The 7,336-nt window shown below is 56.2% G+C and overlaps 1 long non-coding RNA gene across 1 annotated transcript; it reads left to right on the top strand.

The window, feature by feature from the left end:
* Positions 1-4,152: 4,152 nt before the first annotated feature.
* On the top strand, positions 4,153-5,302 carry LOC128950369 (uncharacterized). Its single transcript, XR_008484341.1, has 3 exons — positions 4,153-4,294; positions 4,491-4,510; positions 4,774-5,302. It is a non-coding gene; the product is annotated as an uncharacterized LOC128950369 (long non-coding RNA).
* The last annotated feature ends 2,034 nt before the right edge of the window (positions 5,303-7,336 follow it).

Raw genomic sequence — 7,336 nt, 5'->3', positions numbered from 1 at the left:
CAAACCCTGAACTGAGCCAGGATTTCAGAGCCTTTTAGCCCTAAACCCAGACTGAGCCAGGATTTCAGAGCCTTTTAGCCCTAAACCTGAACTGAGCCAGGATTTCAGAGCCTTTTAGCCCTAAACCTGAACTGAGCCAGGATTTCAGAGCCTTTTAGCCCTAAACCCGAACTGAGCCAGGATTTCAGAGCCTTTTAGCCTAAACCCGAACTGAGCCAGGATTTCAGAGCCTTTTAGCCCTAAACCCTGACTGAGCCAGGATTTCAGAGCCTTTTAGCCCTAAACCTGAACTGAGCCAGGATTTCAGAGCCTTTTAGCCCTAAACCCAAACTGAGCCAGGATTTCAGAGCCTTTTAGCCCTAAACCCAGACTGAGCCAGGATTTCAGAGCCTTTTAGCCCTAAACCCAGACTGAGCCAGGATTTCAGAGCCTTTTAGCCCTAAACCCAAACTGAGCCAGGATTTCAGAGCCTTTTAGCCCTAAACCTGAACTGAGCCAGGATTTCAGAGCCTTTTAGCCCTAAACCCAGACTGAGCCAGGATTTCAGACCCTTTTAGCCCTAAACCTGAACTGAGCCAGGATTTCAGAGCCTTTTAGCCCTAAACCCAAACTGAGCCAGGATTTCAGAGCCTTTTAACCCTAAACCCAAACTGAGCCAGGATTTCAGAGCCTTTTAGCCCTTAACCTGAACTGAGCCAGGACTTCAGAGCCTTTTAGCCCTTAACCTGAACTGAGCCAGGATTTCAGAGCCTTTTGGCCCCAAACCCAAACTGAGCCAGGATTTCAGAGCCTTTTAGCCCTAAACCTGAACTGAGCCAGGACTTCAGAGCCTTTTAGCCCTAAACCTGAACTGAGCCAGGATTTCAGAGCCTTTTAGCCCTAAACCCGAACCGAGCCAGGATTTCAGAGCCTTTTAGCCCTAAACCCGAACTGAGCCAGGATTTCAGAGCCTTTTAGCCCTAAACCCTGACTGAGCCAGGATTTCAGAGCCTTTTAGCCCTAAACCCTGACTGAGCCAGGATTTCAGAGCCTTTTGGCCCCAAACCCAGACTGAGCCAGGATTTCAGAGCCTTTTAGCCCTAAACCCGAACTGAGCCAGGATTTCAGAGCCTTTTAGCCCTAATCCTGAACTGAGCCAGGATTTCAGAGCCTTTTGGCCCCAAACCTGAACTGAGCCAGGATTTCAGAGCCTTTTAGCCCTAAACCCAAACTGAGCCAGGACTTCAGAGCCTTTTAGCCCTAAACCCGAACTGAGCCAGGATTTCAGAGCCTTTTAGCCCTAAACCTGAACTGAGCCAGGATTTCAGAGCCTTTTAGCCCTAAACCCGAACTGAGCCAGGATTTCAGAGCCTTTTGGCCCCAAACCCAGACTGAGCCAGGATTTCAGAGCCTTTTAGCCCTAAACCCAGACTGAGCCAGGATTTCAGAGCCTTTTAGCCCTAAACCCAGACTGAGCCAGGATTTCAGAGCCTTTTAGCCCTAAACCTGAACTGAGCCAGGATTTCAGAGCCTTTTAGCCCTAAACCTGAACTGAGCCAGGATTTCAGAGCCTTTTAGCCCTAAACCTGAACTGAGCCAGGATTTCAGAGCCTTTTAGCCCTAAACCTGAACTGAGCCAGGATTTCAGAGCCTTTTAGCCCTAAACCCGAACTGAGCCAGGATTTCAGAGCCTTTTAACCCTAAACCCAGACTGAGCCAGGATTTCAGAGCCTTTTAGCCCTAAACCCAAACTGAGCCAGGATTTCAGAGCCTTTTAGCCCTAAACCCAAACTGAGCCAGGATTTCAGACCCTTTTGGCCCCAAACCCTGAACTGAGCCAGGATTTCAGAGCCTTTTGGCCCCAAACCCAGACTGAGCCAGGATTTCAGAGCCTTTTAGCCCTAAACCCAGACTGAGCCAGGATTTCAGAGCCTTTTAGCCCTAAACCCAGACTAAGCCAGGATTTCAGAGCCTTTTAGCCCTAAACCCAGACTGAGCCAGGATTTCAGAGCCTTTTAGCCCTAAACCTGAACTGAGCCAGGATTTCAGAGCCTTTTAGCCCTAAACCCAGACTGAGCCAGGATTTCAGAGCCTTTTAGCCCTAAACCCAAACTGAGCCAGGATTTCAGAGCCTTTTAGCCCTAAACCTGAACTGAGCCAGGATTTCAGAGCCTTTTAGCCCTAAACCCAGACTGAGCCAGGATTTCAGAGCCTTTTAGCCCTAAACCTGAACTGAGCCAGGATTTCAGAGCCTTTTAGCCCTAAACCCGAACTGAGCCAGGATTTCAGAGCCTTTTAGCCCTAAACCCGAACTGAGCCAGGATTTCAGAGCCTTTTAGCCCTAAACCCAGACTGAGCCAGGATTTCAGAGCCTTTTAGCCCTAAACCTGAACTGAGCCAGGATTTCAGAGCCTTTTAGCCCTAAACCCAAACTGAGCCAGGATTTCAGAGCCTTTTGGCCCTAAACCCGAACTGAGCCAGGATTTCAGAGCCTTTTAGCCCTAAACCTGAACTGAGCCAGGATTTCAGAGCCTTTAGCCCTAAACCCGAACTGAGCCAGGATTTCAGAGCCTTTTAGCCCTAAACCTGAACTGAGCCAGGATTTCAGAGCCTTTTAGCCCTAAACCCAGACTGAGCCAGGATTTCAGAGCCTTTGGCTCCAAACCCTGAGGCGGGCCAAAATTTCCTAAACCTCCATTGATCCCCAAAGGCAGTGGTCTTTCCCAGGGCTCAGGTGATTTTTCCAGGATTCCCCATAGCTCTGGGGGTTCTCCATGGATCAGGTGATATTTTCACGGGGTTCTCTAAGTCTCAGGGGGTTCTCCCATGGCTCAGGTGTTTTTCCCAGGTGGTTCTCCATGGCTCAGGGGTTCTCCATGGATCAGGTGATTTTTCCAGGGTGTTCTCCGTGGCTCAGGTGATTTTCTCAGGGGGTTCTCCATGGCTCAGGTGATTTTTCCAGTGGTTCTCCATGGCTCAGGGTGGTTCTCCCATGGCTCAGGTGATTTTCCCAGAGCTCAGGTGATTTTCCCAGGTGGTTCTCCATGGCTCAGGGGTTCTCCATGGATCAGGGGACTTCTCCAGTGTGTTTTCCATGGCTCAGGTGATTTTTCCAGTGGTTCTCCATGGCTCAGGGGTTCTCCCAGGTCTGAGGTGATTTTTTCAGAGGGTTCTCCATGGCTCAGGTGATTTTCCCAGGGGACTCTCCATGGCTCAGGGGGTTCTCCATGGCTCAGGGGGTTCTCCATGGCTCAGGTGATTTTTCCCGTGGTTCTCCATGGCTCAGGGGGTTCTCCATAGCTCGGAAGGTTCTCCATGGCTCAGGTGATTATCCCAGGTGGTTCTCCATGGCTCAGGGAGGTTCTCCCAGGTCTGAGGTGATTTTTTCAGGGGTCCCTCCATGTCCCAGGGGGGTTCCCAGGATCCCTGACCCCCCGTCCCCGCGTGTCCCCGGCAGGAGAGAAGCCGTTCATCTGCGAGATCTGCGGCAAGAGCTTCACGAGCCGGCCCAACATGAAGCGGCACCGGCGCACGCACACGGGCGAGAAGCCGTACCCGTGCGACGTGTGCGGGCAGCGCTTCCGCTTCTCCAACATGCTCAAGGCGCACAAGGAGAAATGTTTCCGCGTCACCAGCCCCGGCACCAGCCCCGGCCCCGCCGGCGCCGCCGCGGCGCTGCCCGCGCCCTGCCCGGCCCCTCCGGCCGCGGGCGCCGCGCTGGGGCTGGCGCTGGGCCCGGCGGCGCCGCCGCGCCCCGTGCCGCACCCCTACGGGGCGCTGGCGCTGCCGCCGCACGGGCACCACCACGGGCACCACCACGGGCAGCAGCAGCAGCAGCAGCAGCACCTGCCCGTGCCCCCCGTGCCGCACCTGCCGCCGCCGCCCGCCCTGTTCAAGAGCGAGCCGCTGAACCACCGCGGGCACGGCCACGGGCACGGGCACGGGCACGGGCACGGCGGGGACGGGTTCCTGCGGCACCTGGACAAGGGCGGCCCCGCGCAGCCGCACTGACGCCGCCCGGCACCTGGCACCTGGCATCCAGGTTTGGGAGCTGGGAGGGGAGCTGGGAGGGGATTGAGCTGCTGTGAGCACGGGCACGGGCGTGGGCACGGCTTCCTGCGGCACCTGGGTGAGGGCAGCCCGGGACAGCCGCACTGACAGCGGCTGGCACCTGAGATCCAGGTTTGGGAGCTGGGATGGGGTCTGGGATTGGATCAGGCATGAAATTGGACCACCGTGGTCATGGGCATGGCTTCCTGTGGTGCCTGGACAGGACCAGCCTGGCACAGCTGCGCTGACACCAGCTGGCACCCAGGTGTGGGAGCTGGCACCCAGAATGGGAGCTGGCACCCAGGTGTGAGAGCTGGCATCCAGGTGTGGGAGCTGGCACCCAGAATGGGAGCTGGCACCCAGGTTGGGGAGCTGGCACCCAGGTGTGAGAGCTGGCACCCAGAATGGGAGCTGGCACCCAGGTTGGGGAGCTGGCACCCAGAATGGGAGCTGGCACCCAGGTTGGGGAGCTGGCACCCAGGTTGGGGAGCTGGCACCCAGAATGGGAGCTGGCACCCAGGTGTGGGAGCTGGCACCCAGAATGGGAGCTGGCACCCAGGTGTGGGAGCTGGCACCCAGAATGGGAGCTGGCACCCAGGTTGGGGAGCTGGGATCCAGGTGTGGGAGCTGCGATCCAGGTTTGGGATCTGGCATGGGATTGGACTTGGGCACGGCTTCCTGTAGCACCTGGATGAGACCAGCCTGGCACCGCCACACTGACAACAGCTGGCGCCTGGGATCCAGGTTTGGGATCTGGGATGGGATCTGGGATGGGATTGGACTGGCATGGCCGTGGGCACGGCTTCCTGCAGCACCTGGACAAGGCCAGCCTGGCACAGCCCCTCTGGCATCAGGGGCTGGCGCGGGGTCGGGCTCTGGGGTCCAGGTTTGGGCTCTGGGATGGCATCGAGACCCTGAACCACAGCAAGGGCTTCCTGTGGCACCTGGGTGAGCCCAGCCTGGCACAGCCACACGGACACGGGCTGGGCTCAGGGACCTGGGGTCCAGGTTTGGGATCCTGGATCTGCTCTCCTGCCGCCCCACTTCGTGCTTGGGGTCAGGGTTTGGGATCTGGGGTGGGACGGAGCCCCGGAACCACCACGGGCACACCTGGACGAGGCCGGGCTGGCGCAGCCACACGGACACGGGGTGGGATCAGGACTGGGGTGTGGGTCTGGGATCCAGGATGGGACCTGGGCCTGGGATCCAGGATGGGATCTGGGTCTGGGATCCGGGATTGGGATCTGGATCTGGGATCCGGGATCCAGGATGGGACCTGGGTCTGGGATCCGGGATTGGGATCTGGATCTGGGATCCGGGATCCAGGATGGGACCTGGGCCTGGGATCCGGGATTGGGATCTGGATCTGGGATCTGGGCCTGGGATCCGGGATCCAGGATGGGATCTGGGTCTGGGATCCAGAATCCAGGATGGGATCTGGGCCTGGGATCCGGGATTGGGATCTGGGCTTGGGATCCGGGATCCAGGATGGGATCTGGGCCTGGGATCCAGGATGGGATCTGGGCCTGGGATCCGGGATCCAGGATGGGACCTGGGCCTGGGATCCGGGATCCAGGATGGGATCTGGGCCTGGGATCCGGGATCCAGGATGGGATCTGGGCTTGGGATCCGGGATCCAGGATGGGATCTGCCCTTCTGCAACCCCATACCATGCTTGGGATCCGGATTTGGGATCCAGGACCCAGCTTTGCGATCCAATCTGGGTCTGGGATCCAGCTCTGGGATCTGGGATCCAATCTGGGTCTGGGATTCAGGTTCCAGCTCTGGGATCCATTCTGGCTCTGGTATCCAGTCGGGCTCTGGGATCTGGGTTCCAGCTCTGCGTTCCATTCCGGCTCTGGGATCCAGGATCTGGGTCTTGGATCCAGTTCTGGGATCTGGCTCTGGGATTCAGGATCCAACTCTGGGATCCGGTCTGGGTTTGAGATCCAATCTGGCTCTGGGATCTGGGTTCCAGCTTTGGGCTCCAATCTGGCTCTGGGATCCAATCTGGGTCTGGGATCTGGGATCCAGCTCCGGGATCCATTCCGGCTCTGGGATCCATTCCGGCTCTGGGATCTGGGATCCATTCCGGCTCTGGGATCCAGCTCTGGGATCCATTCCTGCTCTGGGATCTGGGATCCATTCTGGATCTGGGTTCCAGCTCTGGGATCCATTCCTGCTCCGGGATCCATTCCTGCTCTGGGATCTGGGATCCATTCCGGCTCTGGGTTCCAGCTCTGGGATCCATTCTGGATCTGGGATCTGTGTTCCAGCTCTGGATCCATTCTGGCTCTGGGATCCAGCTCTGGGATCCGTTCCGGCTCTGGGATCTGGGATCCATTCCGGCTCTGGGTTCCAGCTCCAGGATCCATTCTGGCTCTGTGTTCCAGCTCCAGGATCCATTCTGACTCTGGGTTCCAGCTCCGGGATCCATTCTGGCTCTGTGTTCCAGCTCCGGGATCCATTCCGGCCCTGGGTTCCAGCTCCGGGATCCATTCTGGCTCTGTGTTCCAGCTCTGGGATCCATTCCGGCTCTGGGTTCCAGCTCCGGGATCCATTCCGGCCCTGGGACCCCCTCCCACCTCCCACCCCTCTCCTGGCCCAGCTCTGCCCCCTTTTTGCCCCCCAGGTCCCCCCTCTCGAGGACCCCCCAGGACTGAAATGCCCAATTTGTGTTTTCCCGGTGACTTTTCTAAACGCCGGCCGCCGAGCCCGGTGGGATTTTCTAATTTCATATCAGCTGACGAGGTTTGCTTGGCTTTTATATCCCGGCCCTCTCCTCAAAGAGGAGGCGGGCCCGGGCCCTTTGTACTAATGGGAAAGGCTGTGAGTTAATTAATACAGAGCATTAATGATCACTGTGTACGTAATGATTCCTTTCAGCACCCCGAGCTTGGAGCGTTCACCCAGAAAAGCAAAAAAAAAGAAGGAAAAAAGCAAAAAAAAAAAAAAAAAAAAAAAAATCATATCCCCTCCCCCCTCCCGTTGTTTTTGTGTAGCTCTCCTAACACACTTCTTTATTTTACTACAGAAATTATTTTAGAGGTTTTTTGTATAGATCCTATTTAGTAGAGTCTGTTTCTAAAACAAAAAAAAAAGCCAAAAAAAAAAAAAATTGATGATGATGATGATAATAATAATAATAATAATTGTATTTCCATAAACGGTGTAATTTTTTTCAGTGTAGCTGCACCTCTGTTGTACAATAGAGAAATTTTTATAATCAGCCCCAATGTGATTCCTCAAAGATGCTTTTCCCAAATTCCCCAACCCCAGGACTCCAAGGTGCTTCGGAGAAGAGAGG

This window comes from Melozone crissalis, unplaced genomic scaffold, assembly GCF_028551555.1.
Source record: "Melozone crissalis strain CALT ecotype California unplaced genomic scaffold, PUWL_Pcris_2 ptg000559l_1, whole genome shotgun sequence".
NCBI lineage: Eukaryota > Metazoa > Chordata > Aves > Passeriformes > Passerellidae > Melozone > Melozone crissalis.
Note: the sequence above shows the minus strand (reverse complement) of the source record. Positions and strands in the feature narration are given on the sequence as shown.